Genomic DNA, 14,916 nt, shown 5'->3' with positions numbered 1-14,916 from the left:
AAAGGCTGTAAGGACCTCCCATCTCATCCAGAATATTCAAAGCTTATGATGGTGTGATTATACTGTTTTTGTGTTGCTCCTTAGATATCACCTTAATATCTAAGCACTATTCACCACAAGCAGTCTGCCCAGCACAGAAGTTCTGCTGTTCCTACAGGCTCTGTCTATGGAAACTTCCAACTTCAACATAATAAAGATCCAGAAACTCCTTTCCTCTGTCATCCCTTCCAAAGACTTGATATTCCATCCTGCAACTGGTATCACATCTGCTGTGTGGCAGCCACAAAGCCAGTAGGTACCTGTTATCAGGGAAAGCTGGCCATTGAAGTATTCTCCCATCCCATGTGCTGCCTGGAGCCATAGTAAAGGAGAAGTGATTGTTGCAGCAGGAGTTGCTGCTTTAGCTATGTCTACATGGCATACTTGCCGAGCACAGCAGAATCTCTCACAAACATAGGCCCAGTGCTGTATAGGCTGTTTCTGGACTAGAAGCAGTGTAGCCATGTCTGGATTGGCAGTGTCACTAATTACCTAGCCTGAAGCACTAAGTAGATGTGGCTACACCTTTCAGTTCAGGAAGTAGTCTGTGTGCATGGCATTTTATATCTGAGGGTGCCTCTGCCCATCACACTAAGCTTGAGTTACTATCAGGGGCTTCTGTGGAAGAGCAGGAGCAGTGCAATAGTAATGCAAGACTTTGAGCCCTTGTGGGAGTAGTTGAGAGAGATTCTCCCACAATGCTCCTAAACACTAGCAGCTTGGGTGAAGGGATGAGCCAATGTGGGGGTGGGGGCAGTTAAGAGGCCAGCCCACTAGAACATGGGGGTGCAATATCTGCTCTGTAGTTGCTAGTTCTCCTAGTGTCTCAAAAAGTACAACTTAACCAATGTTAGCATCACCTGTAACTGCTCAGCTTTTTGTAATTTCACAGAAAACATACCTAGGAGTTCAGCAAAGAGATAGCATGTCCAAAGGTGGTCTAATGCATTGTTTGATTAGAAGATTATTAGGAACATAATGAATTTTCAGTTTGAAAATAACATCAAGAAAGCTCCCTTTCTGTTAATGGGCAGAGCAGTGGAAATAAGCATTAAACCTTGGTTTTTTTAGTAATAATAGAAATATTTGAAATGAGTTAATCAAAGCTGTAGCAACGGAAAATTTTATGTGAAACAAATGTGTTTTGACATTCTAATTCTCTATAAGATCAGAGTCCTCTTTCTAACACACACACTGCCATTTAGTTCAGCCAAATTCAGATGCTCCTGGCACTCTAACCTTCTCAGAACATTATGCCAGCTGTCATTTTTCAGATGAAAGATGTTCTGACATATATGTGTTTGCTCACACACTAACCAGAGGGCAAGAAGGGTAGCTTTGTAGGTACAGTGCTGAGCTGTAGATGCTGGAGGTCTGGGTTCAACTCCTGAAGTTTTTACAGATTTCCTGTATGACCTTGGGCAAGGTATTCAAGCTGTCTCTGTTCTGTCTCCATTCTCTGTAGTGGACTTTTGTGACCCATGTTCTGGCTCTTTTGTTGTCTAGGCAGTGTATCCAGGGAGGGATGTTCATGAACACCTCCTGACCTCTTGCTTCCATGTATAGCTGTATTTACTCAAATACAAGACAAGGCTTTCCCCCCCCCCAGATTTAACATGGGGGGGAGCCTTGTCTTAGATTTGAGTACAGGCATAGGGCAGGTGGCTGCTGTGGCTCATGCTTGGGCTCCAGGCTGGAGCTGTTGCCACCGTTGCTGTATGGCTTGGTTGGAGTGGCTTGTGCAGTGAGGGAGGGCACAGGGAATACCGTGCAGTGTGGGAAGGAGGTGGTGTATGAGGGAGGAAATGAGGGGGAGACTGTATTATATGGTGGTGAGGGGTCCCAGGTGAGACGCCCACTGCATAATATCCCCCAAGTTCTCCCCCCTGCCCCCTCCCCTGCCACACAAGCCACGCAGGCCTGGCCATGCAGCAGTCAGGAGGGAGCATGGGGGAAAAGTGTGCACTGGTGGGGGAGCTGCTGTGGCTCTGGCTCCAGCCCCCATCTGAGACCCAAACTGTCGCTGCTGCTGCTGCCTGGTCACACCGGGACTCAAGCTGGAGCTGGAACCAGAGCTGTCCCACAGGGTAAGCAGGAGCTGCGGGGTGGGGGCGGGGGATTAGAAGGGAGGACAGGCAGTAGGCATGGGGAGGCAAAGGGTTGGGGCTGGCTGGCTGGCTGCCTCCCTGCTGCTGTGGAAGGAGGGACAAATTTAAGAAGACCCTCCAATAATTGTATTCTACATGGGAAATCATAACAGATTTATAATTTTCCATGTAGCCATAGAAGCTAATTGTTGGGGGGTTGTCTTAAATTCATAGCAGTCTTGGATTTTTGGAAATAAGGTAAATCTGTAGGAAAGATAAAGGTTGTTCCCACACTTTACAGACAAGGGCCGTGCTGTGCAGGGCATTGTACAAACACAGAGACAAATCTTGCTCTCTCAGACAAAGGGTAGAGGAGGGAACAGAGGTGCAGAGTGCTTTGCCTCAGGTCAAACAGCAGGTCAGTGATAGAACCAGGAACGAAACCCAGGCCTTGTGAGTGTTTGGGCCCATTGCCACTCATTTTATTTTTGTGTGTGTGTAAGCTTTTCAAACCAGGGACTGTCCCTTACTAGGTCTATGTACAGTGCCCAGCAGAGCAAAGGTACTATAATACCAATCATAAACAGTACTAATAAAACAGCTGATCAAATCCTGACCATTAAATCCAATATCCAGTTTAACATGAGAGAGAGAGGCTCTATTTACACCAGGCAGGAACCATGGGCATCTGCAACATTTCCCCCTTTCCCTTCCCTGGCCATAGTTCCTTTTGAGGCTCTCATTTACCAATGCCAGCTGTTCAGCTAAAGCTGACTGTCTCGAACTCCCTGCAGAGCTCTGTACTGGCCAGAGGAGTCACTGTTGGCCTGTGCAACGCACTCTGGCCCATAGGCTGCTTGCATCTTTCAAATTCCTTCTCAATCCTTATTTACTTCAGGGAGCCCAGAAGCACGTAGGGTGACTGTTTTAGCTGGGACAGTCCTGGATTTCAGAGGTTGGTCCTGGCTGGCTGTTGGGAATTATAATGGGCATCCCAAAAATGGAGGGGCATGGGGCACAGTCTGGCCAGGAATTGGAGTATTGCTGCCTGCCCAGCATGCAGCCCCATGCCCAATGACCTGTGGAGCTTGGGGTGGGGGGAGCAGCGTCCTGGATTTCCTGGGTGATGTTCTGGATTTCAGGGATTTCCATATGGTCAGCCTAGTGCTAAGCCAAAATCAAGCATCCACATAAGGGGAAAAGCCTCCCTACCATGGAGTCTTCCTCTCCTTTTCCCATGGCAGCATTCTCTGTTGTCTGCATCAGGGACAAGGTCTTCTGCCTTGTATGGTGCTGAGCACGCTGTACATGTTTGGTGTATAATAACTTATTTTTGTTGATGATGAATCTGCCAGCCAGCTACCTCCTGCAATTGGGATGAGTTACATGGGGAGAATTGGGACTGCAAGTGAAGGAAATGTTTTTATTTGTATTTCATTAAAAAAAACCCTGTACTTTAAGGATTCCTCTGGTCTTCAGCTTTTGTAAAAGCTTGTGTTTGTGTGTTTTAAATAGTTCATTTGTGTATTTTAAATGAAGTATCTCTTTTTGGTTTCCTGTGAAACTTCACCCATTGCTTCACTTAAGCATAACCTAATGAAACAGGAATCCAGCTGAGTGGAGTTAATCATACATGCCCTACTGGAAGTGTGACCTGATGGATCTCCCCTGGAGTCCTGTGACACCCTCTAAAAGTGTCTCATCTCATCAAGCACATCTTAAAGGGACCGTCTCCTTCAGGCTTTGGAAGAAAAAGTACTTCTTCCTAAAAGGGACTTTCATTAATTTAAAAGAAATTTAAAAATAAAGTTGTGAGTGCTAGTCAGAGTTGCCAAAACAATGTTATGTTTGGATAGCTAGGATGGGGGAGGGGAGGGGGTTAAGTGCAATTTTATTAAGCAGAACTATATGCAAAGGAGGCTGGGTCGGATTTGCTTGCTTTTAAACACATGTACCTCAAACAGCTACAGCATCCCTACCCCTGTTAAATCTGGAAAAAGCCAAGAATGAAGTAAAGGACCTAGGCACCACGGAAGATAGCCTGTTATTATCTGTAAAATGCCTTTCATCATACTCTTTAGGTGCACTTCAGGCCTGATCAAAAGCCCTTTGAAGTCAATGAAAAGAATCTCATTGTCTTCAGTGAGCTGTGGATCAAGTTCCTTTTTTCCATATCTTGCATTATATGAAAAATAACCGTTCCCTCAAAATTAGGACTATTTACATTGAGAATTACCTTGTCAAGTCTCCTGGGCCCTAATCTTTCAGTGAATTTCTTGGGTGTGGAGCCCTGCCAGTATTCACCATGGGTTTGAATAGGGCACTGGAGGTTTAGAGGTTCACTTGCATTATGGTTATTGCAAAGTTGGGGCTGAATTTCTGGTCTATATTTCATGCTACAGCACTTCATGTTTCCCTGTTTGTCACAAAGGGATAGAAACAATGTGAAATTATACCTGCACCAATAAGGTAAGATGTCAGTATCTTTTTCTTGAACTATAACTTCATAGCTTGTGGTAACTGTATAACCCCGAGCTATTTCAGATAGTTGATTATAAAAATGAAGTAGAGCCTACACAGCACTGTTCTCAGCAGGCTGCTTTATTGGACTGTTGACAAAGCAAAATGACAGTGTTTTCATTTAGGCCATCAGAAATAACCGTTGAATTCAAAAAGCATTATCTTATGAGCAGTAGCTCCTTGTTGCCTGCTGTCATCTACAATGGTAACAATAAACAGGTGCGTTGTCTTGCAAACAAGTCCTGTTTTGAACAGCATAGAAAAGTCTGCATCATTTCCCAAATCAAAGCTGGCTTCACAAAACCTAGACCAGGGGGTGGCAATGTTTTTGGGCAAAGTGCCAAAAATACCCACAAGCTCGACTAGTAAGTTGTTGGTGTGCCAGGGGTGGATGGCAGGGGAGCCATGAGGGGCCTGATCCTTGTTGTGGCAGTGCAGCCCTGCCACCTTCCCCAAGGCATGTGTGCCAAGCAAAATCCCTTCACGTGTCATGCTCTGGCATGCGTGCCGGGGTTGCCTACCCTTGGTCTAGATTATTTCAGGAAGAGATTTCAGGCTTCATTCCTAAAACATGCCATGGCAAACAGTAAACAAATTCTCAGAGGTAGGATATTCAGGGAGGCAGAGGAGATCTGAAATGTTGGGCTGAAACCCCTATATAACACTCTCAAAAACCAAGTCAGTGCCCACTGGGCAACATAATGCCTGAACTACTTGGGATCATGGGACTGGAAGAAATTCTCGGTCACTGAGAGTGTATCTACATATGCAATTAATGCAGAGCAATAAACTCTGGCACGTGTTGCACCAGAGCTGATTGTTCCTGTGTGCCATGTTTGAATGTGTGCCTGGGGACTGTAACATCTTGAGCCGGATCGGAGCAGCCCCAGCTGACATGGAGTCTGGGGGTCAGCCTGCCAGCCTGGGACTGCTCTGACCCAGCTCAGTCTGCTGCGGAGGGGCTGGCTGGGGCATGAGTGTGCTTCATTGTGGGCTTGCTGGCAGTTAGCCTCTGCACTGAAGCACCCTCATGCCCCAGCCAGCTCTGTCAGCATCTACCTGTGTATTGCTGTGGAGTAAAAATCTCCGTCTTAGGATAGTACTTGTGTTTACAAATCATAACCTACTACAAAGTTAATTAGTTTACTCTGTCCTAATAACACTGCTCATGTAGATGCTGAGTCATTTACTGAAAAGCTAATTGGGCAACGCTGCAGTAAATGTCTTGTGCAGACATGGCCTGTGGGTAGTTACTGCAGGCATCACATCATATAACCCCTTCATAAACTGATCAAGATCCATCTTAAAAAATGTTAGGCTTTTGCCTACTCACTACTCCTGTTGAAAGACTGTTTCAAAACCTAGCTGCTCAAATGGTGACGAATCTTATAGCTTAAACTTACTCCTGGCTAGATTCAATCCACTTGCTCTCTTGTCAATATTGTGTTCTGGAGATGAAGGCTGAGAAGGGAATATGATATCAGACCATGCTACTGGGTGCTGCTTTCAAAACATGAGCCATCTTCTCACTCCTGCTTTGTGTGGGCAGAATTCAAGAAATCTTGTAGCTATTTATTAGGACAGGTCTAGGACACACCAACACTATCTCAAGACTTGGGTGTGCTCCTAAAATGGCACTAGACTCTAACACTATGTACATGACTTTTTATTTAAAGCATATGGTGCACACAGTGAGCTGGAATGTGTTTTCATGGCAATGTGTCAGACAGTGGGAATGTGTCCATAAGGTCTGATGGTGAATGTGTACGCCCATTGGTGAGCACAGGTGCAGTTAATCTAATTGATTTCAGGGCAACTACTCATGCAATTAATTACTCACCAGTGAGGATAAGAGCTTTGCAAGCTGGCCCCTTTCTGTTTGTGAAATTTTAAATGCATTGCAAGTAGTGCAACTCTTAAGCTTCAGGTGAAGCTTTAAGACTGCATGGGCAGATAAGATTAGAAGAAGACAACAGCTATCTGGACTCCACTGTAACTCTTGGAAGATATCAGGAAATGTTTTCTTAGCAATGCTGACATATACATGTAATGGTTTGAAATAGCAAAGATGGACACAATACTTGGCTGTGTATCAAATTTATGAACTGACTAGGCCTGCATGTGTTTAGACTGTAAATACTGTTGGGCAAAGGAAATCATGTGACTGACCTCTTTACTTGACAAGAGTAGGTTTGGGAATAGTGTGGGATATCTCAGGGGCAGTATGTGCCTTTAATGTCTGAGATTTCATTTACCTCTACAAAACAGGGTTTTTACCTCTTCTTTGGTAGTTATTGGCAACACCAAACAAACAACACTTACAGTGGAGATAAATACACAGATAAATCTCCCTCCACAGTGAGCTCTTCTAAAACAAAGCCAGAAGTGCAGTGTTTGCTATGGCTCTGTTTGCATGCTAAACAGAGACAAAGCAATCGCATAGAAAATCTCAGCTGTTTAATACATGTACTAATTTGATTTGTTTCCCTTTGCCTCTGTTCCCTTCCCCCACCCAGACTGTTCCACTATCCTGGTTGTCTCAACTCAGACTGGTAACACCAGCTAATCTGATTAGTTCTGACACACAGAAAAAAGGCTGCTGGGAAAAGCTGGACCCTTATAGCTGTTTCAGGCTTCAGCTTTGATCAGTACATTATGGGTCATGTGAACATATAGTGCAGCATGACAGATGCTGAGGCACTAGGCACATCAGGACACCACGTGGACATCACTGATCCACAAGTTCTACCCTGTGTCTGAAACCATATGAATATGAACCATGTTTTGCATCATATTCAATGTGGTGACAGGGGAAGTTACCTTCACCTTGGCCACTTGCTCCTCCATCACATGGAAGGTAAACACAGAAATGTAAATTAAAGCTGAAGGAACTGAAAGGACTGGAAATGTATATCTTGAGCCTGTGCATTAGCTTACCCACTACTGAGTTAGTGGACTGTGTTACTCAATATTTTGATTAGGGGTATATAATTATCAGATAATTATTAGAATTATCAATTATCCTGACATCCAGCTCTCTGTTGTTTTTTATACTTTTATTATTGAAAAGTTCTTAAGAAGTTTGCCTCAACACAGGAATGAAATTCAATTTCTAACATGAGGGAAGGTTCTTTGAATAGATATGATATCTTTTATTAGACCAACTGAGTAGTTGGAAAAAAGTTCTTAGCAAGCTTTCAGGTGCAATCACTCTTCTTCCTATGCCTGAAGAAGGGTGATTGCACCCAAAAGCTTGCTAGTAACTTTTTTTTAACTACTCAGTTGGTCTAATAAAAGTTATCACACATCTACTCAAACAACCTAGCCTGCCTATGTCCTTACACCAACACGACTACAACCAAAAACCCAGTAACATGAGGAAATGCTCAAAGTTGGATACCCAGAGGCTGCTTAACCCCAGCAAGGAGGGGATAGTTGGGGAAGTCTCTTTTGGGTTTTTGCCTGATTTGGGGAGATGTTAGAGTTCATAAACTTACTTTTTTCTTGAGCAATGGAAACATGAAATGGGATTCTCATCCCCCTATACAGAACTGAAGGAGGGAAATGATGCATTAGCTCAAAAGGGAGTTTCCACAGCATTTGGCAGAGGCCTTGTTTGGAGAAATGCTTTCAACCATGCCAGCTTCTTAGTCAATGAGTAGGGACTTACGAAATTAATGGCAGGAGTGGGGTGTATGTATCCTTTAATCTTGCAAGTTCCCCTGGGCGCCCCTGCACCATTGATTGGCGGAGGGGCCCCACTGCTTGCCACTTGCTCCTGATAGGCAGGGAAGCAAAAACCACAGTTTTAAATATGGCACCATTTTTGCTTCTTGCTGCTGATTGGCTGAGAGGCTCTGGCAGCCACGGTGTTTGTTGCTGACTGGCTGGGAGGCAAAAACAGAACCATGTTTAAAACCATGGTTTTTGCTTCCCCACTGATCAGGAGAGAGCGGGGAGTGGTGGTGCCGGGCAGGGAAGAGCATGTGGGGGAACCTTCAAAATAAAAGGAGCTGCTGCACGTGGCAGGCCAGTAGCCGGCACTCCTGCACTGAGCCACTTGCCTCACTGTGCCTGACAAAAAAAACCAAGCCTCTAGTGCCTCTCTTGGGGTGCCTGTGTCAGGCTGACCCCCTTCCTGGAGCACACCCACAAGCCTGAGGTAACCACTGTCACTACCCAGGGTCTGGTCTTTGTTCAGGCCCTGTGCCCCCTGGGGTACACAGGCCTTGTAGATCTTGAGGATGCTTGACCCACTGCAAAATCTTGGGGTGCTTCCTTTAACCTGAAGCACAGAAAGTAGCCTCCCTTAGTCAGCCAAGCAAAGGGAGCATACAGGCATGCCCAGTCCCTGTCAAGCATATACCACAAAGCTTGCTATAGTGGATAGCTTTACTGGATAGAGAGGGTAGGCTTGGGGAGGGGTACAAGTCAGAGAATATCAAAAGAATAACCCTGAGCAAAAAGAACTGGCCTGATAGCCATTTAATACACTTTTAAATTACTGTAAGCTACCTTTCTAGTTAAGTTTCTGGTAGTTTACTCACTTCAGCATCCTGGAAGAGAGAGAGTTGCAGAGGTTCAAGTTGCTGTGTAAAAGACCCAGCATGTCTCCCTCTCTTCCTGGTTAGCTTCTCTCTTAAATAGCCCTCCTGACCTCACTTTCTAGACCCAACCAGGGGAAGGTATTGTTTGATGCTGACCAACCAATTTGAAAAGCATCATACATTGACCTGGTCTCAAGCCCCTGCCCTCAAGTCATAAAGTCAGAGCTCAAAACAATAGAGGCTAGGTATACACCCTCTTACCTGATCCAGGTCATGTACACCGTAACCTGGGGCAACCAGGCTGACGGATAGGTGAGGAGACCAAGACAAACAAAAGGAAAAAAACAAAAAACAAAACAAAACAAAAAGCGGGAGTCTGGAAGAGGATTCTTCCACGCTGCACACCCCACTGCTCACTCCTGATCATTGGGGAGGCGAAAACCATGGTTTTAAACATGGTGTTGTTTCTGCCTCCTGGCCCAGAACTGGACACAGTACTCCAGCTGTGGCCTCACCAATGCCAAATTGAGGGGGAGAAGCACCTCCCTAGATCTATTGGCAACACATTATCTGATGCATGCCAGAGTTTTATTTGCCCTGCTGGCAACTTCATTGCACTGTTGGTTCATATTCATCTTCTGGTTGATTGTCACCCCCAGGTCCTTTTCAGATGCAGTGCCAGCCAGTGGACCACCACCCATTGTACAGTTATGATGAAGGTTCTTCCTACTCAGATGAAGGATCTGGCACTTGTCCTTATTGAACCTCATCTGATTGCGTTCAGCCCATAGGACGAGCCTGTCAAGGTCGTTTTGTGTCCTTACCCTGTCCTTACCCTGTCCTCAGATGTGTCCACCTTTCCACACAGCCTGGTGTCATCCACAGACTTAATCACTGTGCTTTCCACTCCCTCAATCAAGTCATTGATAAAGATGTTAAAGAGCATGGGCCAAAGCACCGATCCCTGGGGGATACCAGTGGAGATGGCCCTCCAGGATGTGGCCATCCCATTGATTACAACTCTCTGGGATTGGCCTCTGAGCCAGTTGCCAACCCACCTCATTGTAGACTGGTCTAGGCTAGTACCCTGTAGTTTAACTGAGAGAATCGCATGGGAAACAGAATCAAAGGCCTTGCTGAAGTCTAGGTAAATGATGTCAACCTCATGTCCCTTGTCCAGCTGGTTAGTTACCTGGTCATAAAAGGACATCAGATTTTTCAGGTATGATCTACCTTCAACAAAGCCATGCTGTTTACTTCTTAATACCCCACCAGTTATGAGCTTGTGATTGATAGCCTCCTTGACAATTTTTTCAAAGATTTCTCCCAGGACTGAAATCAGACTGACCTGTCTATATTTTGCAGGGTGATCCCTCTTCCCTTTGTTAAAGATGTGCACAATGTTAACCCTCTTCCAGTCATTTGGGACCACTCCCAAGTTCCATGATTCTTCAAACAGCTTCACCAGAGGCCCTGCTATGAGCTCAGCCAGTTCTTTCAGGACTCTTGGATGAAGGTCATTTGGCGCAGCAGACTTGAAAATGTCCAAATGTTCTAAGAGTACTCTCACCTGTTCAAGACTGATTTCATGTGGACTGTTGTCTTCCCTATATTCCTTGGGCCTCTGGACAGGTGAACAGCTCCTGTCTGATTTCAGGAATACTGATGTGAAGTAAGTATTTAGGAGCTCTGCCTTTTCGCAGGGATCAGCTGTGGGCTTCCCCTCCATATTCAGTAGGGGTCCCACACTGGAGCTTGATTTTTTTCTTGCTACCTATGTACTTATAGAAGGACTCTTTGTTGTCCTTTATTTCAGTTGCCAGCTTGATCTCCATTCCTGCCTTGGCTTTCTTTGTGTCATACCTGCAGACCCTGGCCATATGAGTGTACTCCTCTCTGGTTGATGAACCATTTTTCCATTGATTATGATTCCTTTTTCTTTTTCAAAAGATCTCTAATATCCCTGTTGAGCCAAGCAGGTCTTCTGGCCCCTTTCCCACTTTTTGACTGTGTAGGGATGGCCTCTTTTTTGAGTAGTGAGAATTGCCCCCTTAAGGAAGCACCACCGTTCCTGAACCCCCGAATCATCCAGTCACTGGTTGTGGAGGGCCTCTTTAACGACTCCTGAGTTTACCGAAGTCTGCCCTTCTGAAGTCTAGTTCTACTGACTGAATTCCCTGATGGTGAACATAATCAGATCGTGATCACTATCACCCAGAGTACCTCCAATCTTCAGGCCGTCTACCATGTCTTCCCCTTTGTCACTGTTCACTGCTATAAGGACCTAATCTACTGTTGTTTAGGCATGTAACTAGCATCCTTGCTCTAAATATGTACATTTTTGTTTGTGTAAAAGATATGCTGAAACACAATTGGGCTCCTTCTCTAGACAGCTCTGCATCTAGCACAGATGAAGGCAAACTTAGGATAACAGTTGGGGTATGGGACAGTGAGGGCTCTACCTAATGGTGTCTTCATGGAAAGTCAAAAGGTTCAAAATTGAAGCTACTTTTGAAAAGTATTTTTATTGCCCAGCAGATCCTGAGCAGTGGATCTGCAATCTGCAAACCAGGAGCTGCATTTTCACTTGTGTAATGAAGAGACCTACTGGGTAATCCTAGGGGCTGAATTCTTTTTCACAGCTTTATGCTCTGCTGCCTATTTCACCTGTCTTCTCCCAAGAGAGCAGGGTATTTGGACTTTTCATTTCACACACAGCAATGGAGCAGATGGATAGAGCAGAGGTATAGTTTTTGGGGGGCCATGTACACATCAACTCAAATTGGGACACTGTAGCAGGGCACTAAGGTTCCTGCTACTTGTAGAGCGGAGATAAACACCCAGGTGCAGGTTGCTAGGACAAATGAAGGAATTGGCTGCACCTGCACCTAGTCAGCAGGCTGGAGAAGGCAGGGCCTTAGGCCCATATAAACCCAGGGCTGGGACCAGAGAGGGCAGTTCCCTGCCAGCAGTTAAGGGGGAAGGAGTTCTCCCAGAGCAAGTAGAGGGGAGAGGCCTGATTGCAGGTACAGCCCTGATACTTGGGGAAGGATGGAGCACCCCTGGTGTGGCTAGAATAATGTTATAGCCAGGTGGCTAGAATTTGTTACAGCCCAGAGGCTTGTTTTTTGATTTACTGTTTGAGAACTGGTGGCTTCAGAGAGGCTATTAGGGGATGGAGGAGGCCTCATTAGGGGGTCCATGGCAGTGTGGGGCCCCGAGTGCCCAGAGAGGGTGCAGCATTAGGGGTGCTCTGGCCCTGAGCACCCAGCCCGAGACAGGGCTGTGGAGGGCCCGAGCGCCCAGCGAGGGTGCAGTGCGAGACCGAGGAATGTCAGTTCCATCTGCAAGGCTTGGGGTGTGGTAAAGGGGTGGTTGGAGCCATGCATTGCCCATAAGGCGTGGGTGCCCTGAAACACCCAATACAGGACAGGGCCCACAGGGCCGCAGGAGCCCCAGGGCCAATGTACAGCCAGAAGACCATGTCCAAGAGGACAGAAAGGCAGCCTCCCGATTTATATATTGTCCATCAAAGACATGGTGGGAGAGAATTGAGGGTGCCCTTTAGGCTAGTTTGGCACAGTAAGGGGGCCTTGAGGGAGATCACGGAGACCCCTAAGACACAAGGCTGTTACAGACACCAACTTGAGTAATGAACCCCATTCTACAAGACCACTATATTGTACATTCATGTTTCTTTCCTTGATTAGGACATATTGACTGTTGTTAATAATGGAGAGCCTGGCTCTGCCGCTTCTTGACTTTGTCATGGGTTTGACATTAAGTGTTGCTACTGTGACCACACACCTGTTATAGGGACATACAGATAAATTCCTGTGCATGATGTGACAAGTATTAATAGATGATGTACTGCCTGAATGGTTACATTTAGTATCCATAACATAGGAGCATCCTTAGCTACAGAGTGTCCTTACTGGCTGAGAATTAGTTACAGTTAAGTCCTAATGATTTTCTTATCGCTGGCTGCAATATTCTCTTACAACCTGTGGTAACCGTTTGCCAGGGAAGCAGCTGAAATTGATGTTTTCTTTTCTATTCACGGGCAGGAAGTTTGCTTGATGGGGATCAATCTAATAAGAAGTCACTTGCCAATTTGACATCTCACTTTGTGCCTCTGAAATGGATACATCAATGAGCTATGGTCTGCTTGCAGACAGTTGGAACAGAGCTCAAGTGTGTTGCCAGCTTTCAAAATGGAAACAATGGCTGGTGTGAAAGGGCTGCCTTTCTCTGACAGTTACAGCTGTTAGAGTAAAACCTCCTCATCTGAGGCACTATTGTGTGGCAAGGATGTATGATCTTATCAAGGAAAGGGAAACAATTATGTCAGAATTCTGTAAACAGAATACCGGTCATGGTGTGAAATCCAGATTGGGGCACTGGCTGTTTTTTTTCACTTTTTTTTTTTGCAGACATCAGTGTGCTGAGTGCTGAATGGAGTCCGCCTCTGAATCAAGGCAGCTCTAAGGACGTGCGTCAGTGGGAGGAGGGAGGACCCATAGGACTTCAGAGTTTTCATCATGTGGCTGGTCTTTGGTTTGGGTATCTTAGGCTGAATGACACTAACAGAGAGAGAGCACCTGCTTCATTCAACATGAATAACTTCATGTTAATGAGGATTTTGTTGTTTAATCATGCTGATCAGGATAGTACTTGACAACCAGCCAGAGATTCCCATCCCTGAACAGTCAAAGTAGACAACCCAGATATGGGTCAAGGGCATATCACACAAGCACAGCAAACAATGCCATAGTATCACAGAAGAATAGGGCTGGAAGGGACTTCTGGGGGTCATCTAGTTCACCTCCTGCCTGAGGCAGGATCATCCCTATCCAAACCATACCATACAGATTCTTGTCTAACCTGTTACTAAAACTATAATCAACCCTGCAAGACCTAGCACCCTAACCTACCATGAGTAAAGCAGGGGAACAATGGTGCTCAGTGTCTTGCTGCTCTAGGATTGTTAAAATATACCTGAGAGATCCAAAGAAGAGGACTATGCCCCCCACTAGAGAGGAAGGCAAAAACACTGATGGTCCATAACAATCTAGAGCCGTGGTAAAATTCCTTTCTGATCCCAAATGTTATGGGAGCAAATGTCATATTAGTTCTATATGTTTTTTGTGGGGGTGAGTTTGGTGCAGAAGCCAATCTATTATTTTGTGGCTTCTTTCTAAAAGACATTGACTGTCTCCTGGAGAGATGCTTAGCTGCCTTGATCTTCACTGGAGCCAATGGGATTTGAGGGTGCTCCATATCTGTCAGGTAGTGCATAGTGTTTTGGGCCTCAAACTGATATTTTCAACTGATAGTACAATGTGTGTCTCCACAGGCAGCACTGATATGATTTTTTTACGTATAAATGTATACGTGGAATCATAGAAAATTAGGGTTGGAAGGGACTTCAGGAGGTCATCTAGCTGCACCCCTTGCTCAAAGCAGGACCATCCCCAACTAAGCCTTTTGAAATATTTTTTTTTTATAGTTGGTGCCTCTTCTTGAGGGTTGATTTCAAAACAAGGACTTTTATATTTTTTTTTTTATTCACAAAGGGCCTGGTCTAAAGGTGACCTCAGTGTACCTGAACAAAGTCTAAAGACACTAAGATAAATAGACAAGGAGAAGATGGTACACCTGCACATAGCCAGTCAGGCACCAGTTCATGGCATTTTGGGATACTAGTTGTCACTGCCCCGGAG

The 14,916-nt window shown here is 45.4% G+C and overlaps 1 long non-coding RNA gene across 1 annotated transcript; it reads right to left on the bottom strand.

Annotated features, from left to right (window-relative positions):
* Positions 1-321: 321 nt before the first annotated feature.
* On the bottom strand, positions 322-12,056 carry LOC109303485. Its single transcript, XR_002099140.1, has 3 exons — positions 11,983-12,056; positions 3,397-3,401; positions 322-332 (listed from the first exon to the last, which is right to left on the bottom strand). It is a non-coding gene; the product is annotated as an uncharacterized LOC109303485 (long non-coding RNA).
* Positions 12,057-14,916: the final 2,860 nt, after the last annotated feature.

The sequence above is a fragment of the Gavialis gangeticus genome, unplaced genomic scaffold, assembly GCF_001723915.1.
Source record: "Gavialis gangeticus isolate Ggan-Ray unplaced genomic scaffold, GavGan_comp1, whole genome shotgun sequence".
In the NCBI taxonomy this organism is placed as follows: domain Eukaryota; kingdom Metazoa; phylum Chordata; order Crocodylia; family Gavialidae; genus Gavialis; species Gavialis gangeticus.
This window is presented reverse-complemented; position numbering and strand designations above follow the sequence as displayed.